At 32.7% G+C, this 17,673-nt stretch overlaps 1 pseudogene; it reads left to right on the top strand.

Annotated features, from left to right (window-relative positions):
• Positions 1-772: 772 nt before the first annotated feature.
• LOC118152617 (5S ribosomal RNA) lies at positions 773-891 on the top strand (annotated as a pseudogene).
• The last annotated feature ends 16,782 nt before the right edge of the window (positions 892-17,673 follow it).

Raw genomic sequence — 17,673 nt, 5'->3', positions numbered from 1 at the left:
CTCTCAGGCTCTGCCTGTGTAGCCAGTTGGACTTTGTCTAGAGATTCACGCTAGAAGAGTGACACACTGTCCATTTTCACTAATTTGCAATTATTGCACATTTAACACAAAATTTTGGGTCAATCTTTTAAAAATTAATAATAAGCGAATGGATTTTACAAAGCAATAATTTTTGAAGTCAAAGATATAAAGCAAAAATTTATTTAATTATTAAAATGCTATGTACTCATTCTGCTCTTTGAAATAGAATATTTTAACCCATTCATTTTTATAAAATTTTTGACACTGAGTAATTAAGTATAAAGGGACTACTTTCTATATTTGAAGTTAATCTTTACTTATGTGTGAATGCTTGAAAATAAATTAAATATATCAGAAGTAAATTTCAACTGATATAGATTATCACGATCAATTATCCTGAGTTTTGATGTGTTCCTACTATTCACTTAACAATGCACTTGTTTCTGCAAGGCAGGACATAACCATACTTGTCAAACTAGCTATATCACTCCACTGTTTTTTTATACAAAATGATGTCAATTGCAATCATAAAATATAATTAAGAGGAATAAAGATAGCTTTCATCACTAAAAATTGCAATTCAAATCTTCTGCATAAAATATCAACAGCCAGATGACATCTATGACAAAAATCTGTTGGTAGGATATGGGGATTGAGTCAACAATTTGCATTATTACCTTGGCTTCTTTCACTTTCCTAGCTAAAGCTCATGTTTCCAGAAACTTGTGCAAAGTTTATATACAACTAATATGTCCATGGACATACCACCCTGAACGTGCCTGATCTCGTCAGGTCTCGGAAGCAAAGCAGGGTCGGGCCTGGTTAGTACTTGGATGGGAGACTGCTTGGGAATACTGGGTGCTGTAGGCTTAAAAAAAAAAAAAAAGACTAATATTCAACATTTTATTAACTGTATGCAAGTCTCTAAAATCTATATAATTTATTCAGACACATAAATTATATATCTGATATATATATACATATAGAGTTTGTTATAAAAGTATATCTATTCATATATCTATATAATACATTTTTGGCTTTACCAAATTTATAATGCAATATTATATAAAAGAATATTTCTATACTTATTTTATAAAAATATAATTTTAATGAGTGCGTAGGACACCAATTTTTAAATGTACCATAATTTGTGATAAATTTTAAAGTTTCAAAAGCTTTGGTAATTTTAAATTTATCATCATTTTAACTAATGCTTCAATTATCAAGTTTAGTCATATATTTTTAGAATTTTCTAAACACTTCTTGAGGACAATTCTTAAAAGGAGATTTAAAAGTTACATACATACATGTTTAAATCCCCTTTTGTATATATGTGTATACATATATATGCGTTTATAGATGTTATATATATACACACACACACATACATATATACACACATAATAATAAATATATTTATACATCTGACTAAATACTTCAGAAAACTTGTTACACTTTATAATTCCACCAGCAGTTTGTGGACTCTTTTTACCTTATATTTACAATCATGTACCTATTCATTTAGAAATGGTATTGTATACATGTAAATCTTAATTTTCTTTGTTTTAGTGAATGTAAGTTTTTTAGGTATTTTTCCATTGGATGTTGGATTGCTTCTTTAAATAATGATGTAAAACAAAATATAATTTTTCTGTTATAAATTTGAGGAAATAAATCAAAAGAACTCAAATTAATAATTATATCCAGTTAACATGATGAGGGCATAATATAAGGCTAAAATTAAGGGTATGAGTCACTTTTATAGGGCAGGGTGGGCACTAAAATTCTAATTGCACCATGAGATGTGAAGTATATGGGTGAGGATGAGAGAAGTGATTCATACTACAGGTCTTGTCTTATTTGGAAACATACAGTTAATCTTCACTGACTGTAAAAATAAATAGAATTGTCATAATAAATAAAGAGCAAAACGAAAACAATAAAAAATACTTATCAAATTAAAGCTTGAATGTTAAAATGATCGCAACAACACAACTTGCAGATAGAAAACTTAGTGAAGATACATGATTAAGTCTAACCATATAAATAGTGATGGAAAATATCAATATGATAAATTTCCCTTAAAAATAGCAAAGAATCTCAGATAGGAGCAAAACAAGTGATCCTTTCAGCAACACCCAAACCAAAGTCATCCAAGTTGTATGCAATTTGCGAGAAGCAAATTTTATAACATAAATGAATTGGTTAATTTTTGGAGAGATGATAAATTACCCAAACTGACTCAAAAGAGAAAGAATATTTGGACATGTAAATGCACAGTACATTTTAAACGTAAGATATCGTCTTAAAAGGATACCATATTTATTATTATCTACTATTACATTCTATAAATCATTTAGGAAAGAAATAATCTGATATTATGTGAGATGGGAACATAAAAAGCGATGAGCATTTTGTGAAACTGAGTGAGTCAAATAAAATCATTACAATGACACTGTGAAAGTATTAAGTAACGAAATTCATATAGACTCACACTGTAGATTCATCTCACAACAATAAATATAAATATTGTAACTAAAACTTAAAAAAATTAAGCAACATAAAAGGATATATATATATATCCTTTCTTATAATTGATTTTATTTGATCATTTTATGCTGAAATAATAATACAGAAAGGCTATAACTAAAATCTACTAAAGGAAAATCAATTTACTTAACAGATAGAAAAAGTAAATGCCTTTAAAAAGACATTGTACAGTATTTTAGAAAATTAACAGTTATAATGAAAGTAAATTTTAATACAATAGAGAAAGAAAGAATCTTCCATCAATTAATAAAAGTCATTTACCACTGCCTGACAGTCCATATCATCTTGTAAAATAAACCCTGGAAAGTCAAAATACCTGTTACTTTTACTATTCAAGATTGTAGCTAATGTTCCAGTCATTGCAATAAAATAAAAAATAAACAAAGAGTAAGACGGTGGGGTCTATCATTAATGGAAACAAAAAGACCAAATCTGATATTATTTACAAAATCCATGACTTATCAAAATTCCCTTTAAAATTATTAGAATTTTAAAGGGCAAAATTCTCTAACTTAAAACTTAAAAAAAAATCTATTATCTCTTTGGGGAAAAATATTTTAATAATTAAGATTAAAATACTCCATTATACTACACACAGAAATAAATTCAAATGAATTTTTTCTATATATGCATATTAGAGAAATTTGTAAATTACATTGGTGAAAGGAGGTCCTTCCAGTGCAAAGTACAAATTACGGATACTGAAAAAACAGAGTTGCCAGATTCTACTATTTCATGTTACACTAGATAAAGACAAAATGCTCATGACTGTTTAGGAAACATCTTTGAAACATATAAAATAGGTTAATAAATAATATCCACTATAATAAAAGTTCTTAAAATGAGTAATATTCTAAGAATATATAATTTTAGGTAATAAATTAAGGTGGGTCAATGATAATTATGTAGAAAACATAAATATATATGGCTAATTAACTTTTGACAGAAATTTAATTTAACAACGAGTTTCTTCTCCCCTCTACCCTAGAATATCATTTTTAAAAAGTTAAAATTCAATGCTCATAATGTTGTTGGAAGACTTGTAAAATCAAAAACTGATAGATAAATATATTTTTGCATGGGTGGTTTGAAAATGATTTCATAGAATTATCAAAACTTTAAATGCACTATTTATATATATATATAATAAATTTTTGGCTTTACCAAATTTTTAATGCAATATTATATGAGAAAATATTCCTATACGTATAGAAATATAATTTTAATGAGTGCATAGTACACCAATATTTAAGTGTACCCTAATTTGTGATCAATTTTAAAATTTTGAAACCTTTGGCAATTTATTTATTTGTTTGGTTTTTTTTTTTTGCATTTTAGGTTTTGGGGTACATGTGAAGAACATGCAAGATTGCTGCATAAGTACACATGTGGCAGTGTGATTTGCTGCCTTCCTCCCCTTCACCTATATCTGGCATTTCTCACCATGCTATCTCTCCCCAACTCCCCACCCCGCACTGTTCCTCCCCATTTCCCCCCAACACTATTTCTCCCCATTTTCCCCGTGTCCATGTGTTCTCATTGTTCAACATCCGCCTATGAGTGAGAACATGCGGTGTTTGATTTTCTGTTCTTGTATCAGTTTGCTGAGAATGATGGTTTCCAGGTTCATCCATTTCCCTACAAAGGACATGAACTCATTGTTTTTGATGGCTGCATAATATTCCATGGTGTATATGTGCCACATTTTCCCTGTCCAGTCTATCATTGATGGGCATTTGGGTTGGTTTCAGGCAATTTTAAATTTATCACCATTTTAACTCATGTTTCAATTATCAAGTTAATTTAATTAGTATATCCTTTCCAGTTGTCCATTTTAGAAAAAATGTTAGCATGTATACATAAAGAGTCATATAAAAGAGTGTATATTGTATTGATATTTAAAACAAAACTTAAAACTTATGAATTTAAGTAAACACATTTTAGTATGTCTGCATTATGAAATTACAAAGAGAAAAAATACAGAATATATATAAATAAATAAATATAAGTACATATGTTTCTGGCATCTGCAAAACCTTGAAGACATTTTAAATCATATTCAAGAAGCAATGTATATATTAATATAAAACATCTTGCATATATAATAGTATGCACATGTGTACATGTAGGAAAGGTGCGGGAAAAATCTGTTTAACTTCTGCTAGTGGATAGTATTAGAATATAAGGGGATATATAAGACACCTACTTTCAATTCATTTTATCTGCAGGCATGACAAAAAATAGAAATTTCTAAAATAAAACTACTGTTAAGTGTTAAAGTTACAGTTATCATCACATTCATCATAAACAGAGAATCAAAATTGCCATCTTGATAACTTAGTGTGAATTGCATTAATTCATACAAATGTTTTCTTTATAAGAAAAAAATCGGAAAAATTTAATGTAATCACTTTTTAAAAGAAATTCCATTTAAGGCAGGTTCTCATTACGCAAAATGACTATTTTTTTTGCCAAATACTGTGTATGTATTTTGAAAAACATATAACTTTGTGCTTTATTCACCGATTACAATTTCTTGTTAGCATATCAGGTGAAAATAAACTATCATGCAATAAATCTGTGATATAAAATGTTCCAGTGACTTACTGTATTCCTAGATTGTTAAAATAGTCAATTTTAAGAATTATAAAAACAGAATGAGATTTTATACATATAAGAAAAAGTAGTCATTTTTTATGTGTTTATCAAAATAGTAATATTTTTTTCTTCATTCAAGGGTAGCTGAATAAAAATTTTTAATGATGTAGTAGAATTTAAATACAAAGTTTTCAATATTACTTAGGTAACAGTATTTACAGTATTAAAAACATGTGAAAATGTAGCATTCTGTTTGTTAGTATTTTGCATATATTAATTAGGCCATCTCAGTTCTCACAAAAACCTATTTTTTATATTTTAAAGGTGTGGAAAGAAAGGACAGCGTAACCTTATTACTAAGTTAATAAAATTATAGAAAGGAATGTGTGTCCAGGAATGTATAGATTATGTATGTACATATGTAAATATCAGATACAGATAAATCATATATTAAAATATCTAAAATTAATAGTAATTGTACATAACAAACACAATGTTTGTGTCCAATATGCATTAATTCATTTTTAACTTTTGTGGAATTAAGATTAGTTTATGAGTTTGTCTTAACAGATCATGCTATTTTTCTAAATTATTTTCCAAATTTGAAGAAAACTAATAAGTATACAAAAGTTAGCTTTTATTAATAATTTATACATTAATTATTAACTACCACTTTAAGTTTAACATAAATTAGAATTGATAAAAATATATACATCTTATAAATATACAAGAATTATTTGCTGTATCCAAAATATGTGTAAGAATGCAAAAAAATCGTCGAAATGGCACTTCAGTAGTAAGCAAAGGTGTCCTACTCATTAGAATTCAAATGAGAACTATGCTTAAGTTTGTACAAGATCACCAAGATTTCAGTAAAAATTAAACTTTATCATTACTTTTTACCATCTCTTAAATACTTTAACATAAATCGTATGTATGCATTTATTCGCCAAACTTGGGATATGGAACAAAGATTCCCTTTGTTCCCTATTTTAGTCTGCTGGTATACAATTTTGTATTAATCGTTTTGCAAAAAATTTAGTTCAAAATGCCCCTCTACCTTTTCTAGTATGAGTTTATTTATGGCGGGCTTAGACATTACAGAGCAATTTAAAAGTAGAAACTTCTTGATTATTACATATTCCAACCTTTTACAGTCGTCCCATCCAAAAATTCATCATTGATCCATTACAGCCTTAAGTCTTCCAAAACCCTTGAATTTAATTTCATGGACACAAAAATCACCTTTGTTGCAAACTAATATTTTATAGGTTTATGTAATATTTAATTGGGTTATTTTATCACAATAACAAGTGTAACTGGCATAAAGAGGTTTGGGAATAAAAATCTTATTCTGTGAGCATGGAACTTGTCTTCCAGCAAAGAGAGTTTTCTCTGCTGTAAGCATTTCCAGGGGGAATGAAGACCTAGAGCACTGGTTGGTTAAGTAAAAGCTAGCTGATACACTGTCTTTCTGTCGCTCTATTTCATTTTCCAACTTATACCTGAGAAAATATGAGTGTACATTTGACTTGGGTTTTACAAGTAAGCGTGATCTAACTTTAGTGAAAAAATAAATGTTTCCTGTGAAAACTTCTCATAAGGACCAAAGTGTTTTTTGTCCCTTGCCAGTCTTGAAGAAGTCGCTACAGAATGTCAAATATTAAATGTGGTTGAACTGATATCCATCTACTGAGCATATCATATTGTCATGGTAAGATGAAACACCAGAGCATGTATATGGAGCTAAGTTTATATATTCAATTATTTTTATGTTTACCTTTATTCACAAACAAAGAAATAGACTTTGAGAAATAGCAAGACACACTGAGTATGTATCCATTGATACTTTTTAAAATTTTACTTTTAATTGACAAATAAAAATTGTATTGATTTATTGTGCACATTTTGATATTTCCTAAAGAAATTGCAAATAAAAAAACCCTGTAAATACCTTCTATATTTGTATTGGTTCAATTACAGAGAGGCAAATATTGCCTAAAAGCATGTAATAACCTGATAATGAAAAAAAAACACATATGAAGCAGCAGTTATTTTTATCATATCATTTTTCTCATAATTACTTGAATTTCTGATGACTTCCAAACTCAAAAACCTACTGTTATTTTCATATGCATACTTGCATATTTGTATTTGAGAAACAAAGATAAAATGCCTTTACAGCACCTGGTTTTACATTAATCTTTCATAATATCAAAATTGTGGATTCTGGTTCTTCCTCTATTAGCAATTTCAGTTTAAACCTGCTCAAATTTTGGGAACTCAATGATTATCAGTGTTCTTGTATCAAGAGAATGAAAACTATTAGCTCTGTCTTATAGGATTTTTTTTTGAGAAGATAAATGATTTAAAGAAAAAATATATAAAAAAGCCAAATTTGACATGTAAAAACATCACATAGATTTGATATAAGTACCCAAATAAATCCTTTAGTGTTTCAGGAATTACTATTGCTTTCAATTACAATTGCTTTCAATTGGTGCTATATTATAGCTCCAATGTATAGACAATTCTCATTTCTTTTTAAAGGTGCTTAGCATTTTCTTTCAAGAAAGTAGTATTTTTTGCATATAGGAAGTTTTGGTGAAAGACCGGTACTCTTACATAGTTAAAACCGAAAAGCTGACATATTTTGTTTTTAGGTTCCCAGCATTAGAATGCTCATTCTGAGGAAGGAGAGGCATTAGCTACATTCAGAGTCCAAAGGCAGTGATGTCAATATGACTCTATAGAAAGCCTGGTACAGAGTTTGGTTTCATTCTGGATGTTAGCTGCCATGATCACTAGCAATCTTCTGAGCATAATTCACCAGACTTAGTAATAATTTTTATAGCTATTCTTTTATTGGATTAAAAATTACTTTTAAACTAATAACCCTTCCTGATACACTATTTGCATTTGATGATTATAAATGGCTTCCTAGTATAGAAAGAAAAAAAGTGCTCGTAGAGGTTAGATAATTTGATCTCAAGTCCTAAGTGTATCATTAACTTGACCCAGGACCTTGGGAAGACCCCGGACTCTTTTTTTTAATGTGTGCAAAAAAGGATTGCCTAGGATACATCACTGATAAGTTTGCTCTGTCATTAGGTTGACAATTTTCAGTGCCACTTTAAAATGCATAATAACAGTATTAGTTTATACTCTGTAGTCTCGTGAGAAAATGGAAAGCAACTTTAAAAAAAAGCAGAATTAAATTTATCATAAGAAATAAAGAAAAGCAAAAGACTTATTACAGTAAGTTATTTTTAAAAAGGTTTGGCTTGAGAAAGATAGAGGGAAAGAGTTAGAAATAAAGAGATGGGAGAGGGCAGTAGAGATTCCCTCAAATACATCAGTATGGATACTCTCAGGATACTAGTTATCACTGCTCTGCATTACAGCTGTAATAATAGATGCCAGCTTGGGAATTTACACGAATTTAATTTTTCTATCTATAGTGCCCTAAATTAGTCATCAGGACACCTAAAATGGATCATTTACTGTCATGACAACAAAAGCCACAATTTTGCTTTTGCTATTCTGGTACTAGCACATGTATATAATCAAAAGTTATTGATATCTTGCTGTTGTTTATTTCCACAGTGCAATATGCATGAAATGACATAAAGTTACAGGCAAAAAATAATGCAGAGTTTTGAGAAAATAAATGTATTGCAGAAATCTCTCACCTAGCTTTGGTCAGCATAAGAGCAATGACACTTCTGACTAACAAAGAGAGAGATTTTACAGTAAGAGCAAGGCATAGAGAGCACCCTGTCTTCTCTGTATTTTCAGAGCAGAATTGGGGAACACTGAGTAAATAATGCACAGAATGAAATTTTAGCATTCCAGGTCCAGTTTTTCTACTACCTCTCTCTGTGACTTTGGAAAAGCCATTTTTCCTGTGTATCTGCTTTTCCATTTGTGAAATAGGAATGCTAACAATGTCTATTTCTAATGCTGTGTTTACTTTGTAGTTGAAGCAGTATAATGCAAGTTAACACATTTTTGAACTCTCTCGGGCTGTGTATAAAGATGGGCTTCGAAAACTTATAAAGGTGTTTCCCTGTTGCTCCTCCTCAAATGTGCCAAGACATTACCATTCCATGGCTTAAAAAAGCACAAATGATTGACATTCTACTTTTCAGTGAAGAGGTAATCTAGCTGTCAAAATGATTTTGTGTTCTTTCCTATGAATTTCTTAGTCTCTAAGAATGTGGGACCGTTTTATAGAATATTATTAAATGGTGTAAGGAAGACAGCTCATAGTAGATTTCCCAGTGGCATGACCTTTCTATGTTTCTCATGTAAGTGGACTCATTGGATGCCCTAAGAAACAGTGGCAGATATTTAATAAATATTTCAAATTACACAGAATACACTTAAAATGCCTGGTAATAAAATGCTTTTAAACACACTAACAGTTATAAAACATCCGCAATATTGTTTAAAGAACGAAGAAAACCACAATTAAATTTTAAAATGTCAGAAATCCCTTCAGCAATTATCCCCCAGAAATTTTGTGATAGATATTTTATTATGTATCTAAAACCAAAGAAGCTTAATGCCTTAAACTCAGATGGAAAAAGTGGAGTAATGCATAGAAATGTAATTCTCAGGCTCTCCTTCCTCCTCTGTATGCAAATCTGTCAGTGGTATATAAATGATTTCACAGCCAAGGTTCTCACAGTAAATAATTTACTTTCCCCCCATATACTTTATGGGTGCTATATACAGTCTTTATGAGACAGCAGTAAAATTCAGTAGGTTTCTTTATTTGACCGACTTTGTTCGCCCTGGGAAGCAACACATATACACTTAACAGCTGTATAGTTAAGTCTCTGTTGTACTGCAAAGTGGAGGAATAAAATTTTCTTTTTAAGCCGATCTTAGTGTTAATGTTTATTATATATATTGTATATGAATCGGTAATTTTTCAAACTTAAAAACAATGATAAAACTTACAATGAGTGTGATTTTATTACAATAATAATCTTGAAGCTTTTTAATGGACTAAACATATTAGAGATATCAGCATGCTCGTCAGCTGTCATTTTTACTGAAAGGTTTGAAGAAATGATAATTAATAGGGAGTCGGATTGAGGAATTTGTGAGCCAGTGTACAACCATAAAAATACAATTTTATTTAAATGGAATATCCCTAGCACCTCTTAAAATATTCCTTATTTTTTATTCCCATTCCCTTATTTTTTGTCCTGCCTGCTCACCTAAGAATATAATAAAGAAGGGAATGGGCGTCATGTAGACTGAAAGAAAACATTATCAACCAACTTCAGTCCTATGGGAAAATTTCCATCCAGTTAATGTCAACTTGCTCTTGTATGGCCGCATAGCCTCCCACATGGCATTATGAAAAGCCCCTAAGTAGACTTTTTTTTTTAGAATAAATAGATTATAAAAATACACTATATCCCATTATAGAGTGATGCTAAGAAACGCACAATTTCTATTGGTGCCTGGTCATCCCCAACTCATCTCTACAAAAAAAGAAACCACACACACACACACACACACACACCCATGAGCAAAGAATTATACTAAGTAAAGCACTTTGAAAAATCACAGACTTTTGGCCAGTCATGATGACCCACACCTGTAATTTCAGGACTTTGGGAGGCCAAGGCAAGAGAAAAGCTTGAGGACAAGAGTTCGAGACCAGCCTGGTCAGCATAGCAAGACACTATCTCTAGAAGTAAAAAATTAGCCAGGCACAGTGACACATGCCTGTAGTCCCAGTTGATGTGGGAGGATCACTTGAGCCCTGGAGTTTGAGGCTGAAGTAAACTATGCTTATGCCACTGTCCTTCTAGAGAGTAAGAACCTGTCAAAAAAAAAAAAAAATAGCCCACAACTTTTGGTGTTAGAAAGCTATCATCAAATCCCACTTCTTCACTAACTTTGTATTAATAGCTTTGAGCAAGTTACTTAATTTTTCTGCATATTAGATGTTTGTACTAGGAGTTAAGTGAGACAGTACATATAATAAGTTTTGCAGTTTTTCTATGCAAAATTATAACTGTTGTTAAATACTGATTGGAAACTTTTGGTAGCCCACAGAGTTCTTAGTCCGTATTTTCCTCCAGGCATTCATGCAGTGACCAGCCCCTCAGCTGTGCTATGTGCTTCTCACTTTCTGTCTTGGAGGTTCTCTAACTCTGCTGAGGTTTGCACATGAGGAAATCCACTTATTAATATCAGAATCACGTGGAAGTATGAAGTCATTAACACGCTATGCAGTAGCTCTTGAATTATGAGAATGTGATGGTTGGTGAAAAATCTGCCTTCCTTTTTTCCTTCTTTCCTTTTTCCTTCCCCATTCTGCATGTTTCCTAGGACGGTCCTAGTGAGATCAAGCCTCAGTTGTCCTCAGTGGATCAACTAAATAATTCCATAATAAAGCCATTGTAATGGATTTTTTTTCTGCTTCCTGTATGGCTTTCTCCCATTTGCCCCTGCTCCCTAGAATGACTTTTCAATTTAATTACAGCATGCAAGCTCTTACTTCAGTCTCAACTGGATTGGGGTATCCTCTTTTCCAAGACAAAATTATCGATGCTCTTACATTATTTAATGTAACAGTGCATAAGAAGAGTGCATTAATTGCAAAATTAGTAACCAGACTTCTACATTCCTAGTTGCAGGCCCTTCACAATGTGACTTCACAGCACCTCACTTTAAGATAAAGGTCACAGAGCTCACTCTTAGAAAAGGAGCAGACAAATGCAATGTTGATGCCAGTATACATTGGAAAAGAACCTTCAAACTGAGGTTTCCTCTGTCTTGCTACTCATGGGAAGAATATAGCTATTATAAGATGAATGAGTCTAGGCTAGCTATCGGGATGATGAGAGACACTTAGCCAAGCCATCCTTGTCAACCTAGATAACATCAGTTAGCAACCAGACATGAGAAAAACAGCATTCTATACCAGCCTGGCCTGGCCAAGCCATCAGCTGGGGACAGAAATCAGCACAGTTGGTTTAGAGAAAAAAAAAAAATCTTTGTAGTCCAGCCAGAGAATTTTTAAGAAAATAAATATTGCTTAAGACCCTTTGGAAGCAATTTGTATTTCATTTTGTTTTTATTTTTTGTAGAGATAGGGTCTCATTTGTGTTGCTCAATCCTCCCAAAGTGGGAGGCACCATGCCCAGCCAGGGTAGTTCATTATGTAGCAAAATTTCACTACTACAGAGCAACACATATTGCTTACTATTGCTTTTTTTTTTTTTTTTTTAACGCATTAAGTAAGACTCCGGGACTACACTTATTCTGTTGAAATTTTGAATATTTAAATTTTATTGTATTTGACAGGTCAAGCTGCATTATGCTTTCTATGACTTTTCTTTTTTTTTCATTTTTAACTATTAGAGATTAATTTTATAGCTCTCCAATTGTACATGTCTTTCAAGGTGCACCCTTTTGTAATAGTCTCCCTTATTTTATATGAATATATGATACTTATATCTATGTCCTCACTCATCATTCCCACTCTAGGGGAAGCCAGCTATCTTCTATGGTATAAAAACACACAAGGAGTCTGAGGAGAGGCCCATTTGGCAAGGAACTACTAAGGTCCCCTGCCAATAGTTTCTACTGAAAAATTGACGCCTTCTATTACTATGATGAATACATTTGGAAGTGGATTCTCCCCAAGTTAAACCTTCTGAGGACACTTCTAGACTGTAACTTTATGACAGACCCTGATTCACAACCAAACAGCTATGCTGCTCCTCAATGTGAGGCAATTATTGTTTGCTGTTTCTATATGCTAAGTTCTGAGGGGTAATTTGCTCTGTAGCAATAGGTAACTAAAGAAAGCCTCAATAGAGATGGACCATGTAATGTAGATAAGGTACTTGCCCTAGATCTCCTTATGAATCTTAATTTGTACAATTAATTTTCATTCCTGGGCGTTTTCAGAACCTACTGTTTATATCAAGGGAAATCAGGCTCAAAAATCTAATCATATAACTAATTGTCAGTGTACACAGTGATCTGAATTGCAAGATAATTCTTTACATCAGGATGGTGTTTTAGTATAGCTCATTTTTTTTAAATCAGGGGAGTAAAGTATTGGTTGAAGATATTAATAGGATATTAGCAGGCAATTTGAGGGATCTGGTCACATTCTTTTGGGACTTACTGTAATCAAAACACGTTGGCTCTGTTTTTAAACACATATGAACATATGTGCTTGAGCACATATACACACACACACACTATATTGGAAACTTTTTAGTACGTACTGTCAAATCAAGGGACTTGTCTTTTCTATGTAGTTTATTTCTTGTTGACATATTGTCTATGTCTTGGCTTGCTTCCAATTTTGATATGTCTTCTGAGGTTATATTTCTGGAAAACTTTCCCTACCAGAGTCTCACCAATATTTACAATGTAGAAATCTGCTATGTCCTGAGTCTCATTCTCTGCTCATCCCAGTCTTTGCTATCAAAAGTTATAGCAAACTAATTTTCATCCATCTATATTTATCTGTACCACGATTCTTAGGTTTACTCTAGAGGTATATATCTTGTAATTTATTGGTGAGTGAAATGTTTCTAGAAAAGCACTTAGCCTGGAATATTAGATTTTCTTGTATATTTATATTTTTATTGGGGTCTTCCTAGAGATAGTTCTATAATCCAAGGCAATAATTTTTTTCAATAGCAGAAAAACCAGAATTTCTCTTTGAGGGAAAGCAAAGAGTGACAAGAAAATATTTCACCACAGTCAGCTATTATGTATTCCTGAAAGAAAATGAGGCCAATACATGCTCAGAGTGAGAAGATGAGTTAGGCAACTGAGACAGTTTGAAGCAGGTGTCCCAGTCCCTGTAGGAATCTGTCTACATGCTGATAAAACCATTATTTCAGGAATTCTGCTTCATGAAATTAAAAAGTAAAATAAAATGTATCCTGCTAATGGAGATGCCAAGGGTGGGTGACATTTGTGAATCTGTGGCCCCACACTCAAAATGATGTGGGAATGCACGATCCTTGCTGAGAGCACTGCTGAGCTGTTTTCTCCATTCCACAGGCAACCAGGCTGATGTATTCCGCTCACACCGAGAGAGCTCACAAAAATATCTACGACACCTTTAAATATCAAATGGAAAGTTAAAATATAAACTTTTGAATGCTTTTTCATTTATGTCTACCTTTGTCTTGTCTTCCGCTCTCCCCAAGAATGTACCCCAGGCAGATTAAATCTCAAAGATAAAGAATTCATTTCCAGAATATGTTTTCTTGGTACATTAAAAACAGCTTTTAAGATTCTATTTTCTGTTTACATGTTATTTTTTCTTATCATCCAAAACCTGTAATATTAAGAAAATTTATTGTGTAGCCTAGGGCCTAGGTAGGATAGGACCGACATGCCATATGACTGTGGATTTGGGGATGCTGTTTGCAGCTAGCCAAATTATGTTCACTGGGATATAGTTTACTACTTTAACCCCATGAAGTACCAAAAATTAAATATACATGTTCAGCTGGAAATAACAGTGAAACACCCATACTCTAAACAAGTAGAGAAATTGTGTTTGTGTACAAATGGTATTTTGATGACTGGAAGCAACTCTTTTTCTGAAGTTTCTGTTGCTTGCTGCAGGCAGAATTATGCTCTCATCTGTGTTCTTACGATACTTTACACAACACCCCAGGAGAATGTATCATCATAGTATAGATAGCTTCTATACGACTTATTTCCCCAGACAGTGACTAACTTGAAGGCAAGGATTTGTCTCTATTATTTTATTTTCCAAACATACCTAATTCCTGAAGAATTTAGTAGACACTCCAAAATATCTAAACAAAGGCTAATCAGTAGTTTAATTTTAATTTAGGAGTGTATGATAAAACATCTAAACATTGGATTTGTCAATGAGTGGTTAGCTATTTTCTATTTTTACTAGTTTTGTGAGTGGTCCCAGTTGTAGAGAGTTGGAGCAGGATGAGGCAAAGAGTAAAATGGGAACGCAACAGTAAATCACAACAGAAGGATGGGGGTGCGATGGGCCTGGGTCAAGCATGAGAACACATGAGTTGCCTTGTAGCAAGATGTGCAAATGCATCCATAGGGCCTGACCATTGACATTACTACGTACTTGGCTCTTGACAAAGGGTAAGTCAGACTCAGGAAAACAGATCTGAAAAATACACCACCCTCAGTTTACATGTCCACATTTGGCTGTGGCTCCAGCCACTTGGATTCCCTTGTTTTTGCCTAGGTTCTCACCTTGCTTTGCAGCGCACCCAGAATGATGGCAGTTCCTGTCGATCCTTTTAATAAACACATTCTCTATTTAAGTTGGCAAGATTTGGTGTGCGCTGCTTGCAGCTAAGAATGCTGCCTGAGGTAGTTATGATGACAAATGTTTAGGCACAACCAAAGTGTTGAATTTACTAGACCTGAGGTGCAATGTAAGGACTCTTAAGGAACAAGATATAAACTCTGTTGATTTGTTAGTGTATCATATATACCTCGCAAAATGCATCTCTGCACATTGGTTGATAGAAAGACATTTTTTGTGTAAATAGGTGTTTGGGTGAAGGAATGAATATATGAACTGTCAAAGGGGAAAGCAGAAGTGTATTCCTTGCCTCTCAACTCGCTCAGATTACAGTTAAATCTTCCTTAAATTCTCATATAACTCCTCAGAGGATAGAAAGCAATAAGGAAATATTCAGGGGCTTTTTAGACAGGGAAGATTTAGTTTACTAATTAACTGAATCCAGAGTATTTATGTGTTCTTGGACAACAACAAACTGAAGGCTGTATTTACCAGACTGGATAAAGAGTAATTTTATTTTTTTCAGATTGGAACTAGAGTTCAAGTCAGTGAAATATAACAGCTTATTCACATTTACGAGAAAATAAATGCTTTCTTTGTCAGAAAGTATTGTCAATTCGTACAGAGTATTCTCATTGTTTGAATTACTGAGACTCTCAGTACCCCTCCCTATTCAACATTGACATCTCCAGGATCACTGAAGGGTCTGAGATTTTACTTTGGTACCAAACTCACTACTGAACCTACTGTAGTTTCATATCCACCAAAAGCTCAATTTCAACACATTTTTTAATCACACATTTCTTACTTCCTATTGGATATTTTCTATTTGGATATTTTCAGACTAGATTAAATTAAACACAGTTCAAATCAGCCTAATTCTTCCAGCTGTACAACAATTTCTTCCGAGTTAGTTGTTTCCCCTTATAGGACCATAATCTCCATGGTTATTTAAGCTTAGGACACTGGAAATACATTGGGCATATTTATCTTCTCTGCTCTTCTTATCTAATCAGTGGATTTTCCCTGTGCAATATGTCTCTCACCATGATCCATAGTGGTAATTCCACTCCAGCAAGTTCACTGTGAAAATGTTCCCAAATTTTGCTTTCACTATACGTTTGTTGTTTAACTGGATGCATGAATTTTTCAGAATGAAGTATGATTTCCATAATGCACTTAAAACGCTCTTTACTATTCATTCACAGTGACTCTTATAATATTCCATAAACATACTCATTTTATGCATCTGGAATAAAATACTCACCTTGTCTTTTGGTTGTTTAAATGTCCACCACTTTGAATATGCAAAGACAGCTCAATCTCTCACTCTGTGGTCTCATATATCTTTTGGGAGACAATTCTCTATGGGAGACAATGTTTCTGCACATTTTGAATCAGCTGCTATTCTAGACTATCTTTTCAAAGATGTTTGAATAGCTGTCTTGTAAGATAGAAAAAGTGTCTCTTTCCAGAGCAGAGAGAGTTGTTCCCTAACCAGTATAACAAAGACAATGTCCCCTTTCAGGGAAAATGATGAGCAGTCTGGTAGCAGACCCTTTAAAGAACTGGGCTTCCCAAACTTGGGGTTACTCATTGGTGATATAAATCCACTGTGTATACAGCAATGACCTGGGTCACTCCAGATCACTCATATAGGGCTTAGAGGCAAGGGTTAATTGATGTGAAGGTTCATGTCATGTTGCCTGTTGTACTATAAACAGCAATGACATTTGTCTCTGACACAAGTCTCGTGTCTTGTACCATGAGCCGTGAAACTGTGACAGGCTAACATATCAGTTTGCAAGGCGAGTAAAATCTCATACCCTTCGCAATTCTTGGCACTGCCTACAATGATGATCACGTATTTAGTTGAAGCATGGGCTTATTTTGTAGTTCTATAGATATATTTATTTCTCACATGGATTTAAATTTCTTAAAAGTAGGAGATATAGCATGTATTAACCACTAAGCAAACAATATAAGAATTCAAATTATTTCTTCCTTATAGTTTTATTGGTTCCCCTCCCTTCTAGATGAAGTTAAACAATAAAATTACTAGTAGAAAAGATTTTGAGGGAGATGTGATTTGATGATTTGAATACCTTGTGTGGAATACACAATGATTCTCCTTCTGGAAGTGGTTGACTGAGATCTCCTGTAAGCAGGAGGACTATTCCAGGAGGAGA

This window comes from Callithrix jacchus, chromosome 3, assembly GCF_049354715.1.
Source record: "Callithrix jacchus isolate 240 chromosome 3, calJac240_pri, whole genome shotgun sequence".
Lineage (NCBI taxonomy): Eukaryota > Metazoa > Chordata > Mammalia > Primates > Cebidae > Callithrix > Callithrix jacchus.
Note: the sequence above shows the minus strand (reverse complement) of the source record. Positions and strands in the feature narration are given on the sequence as shown.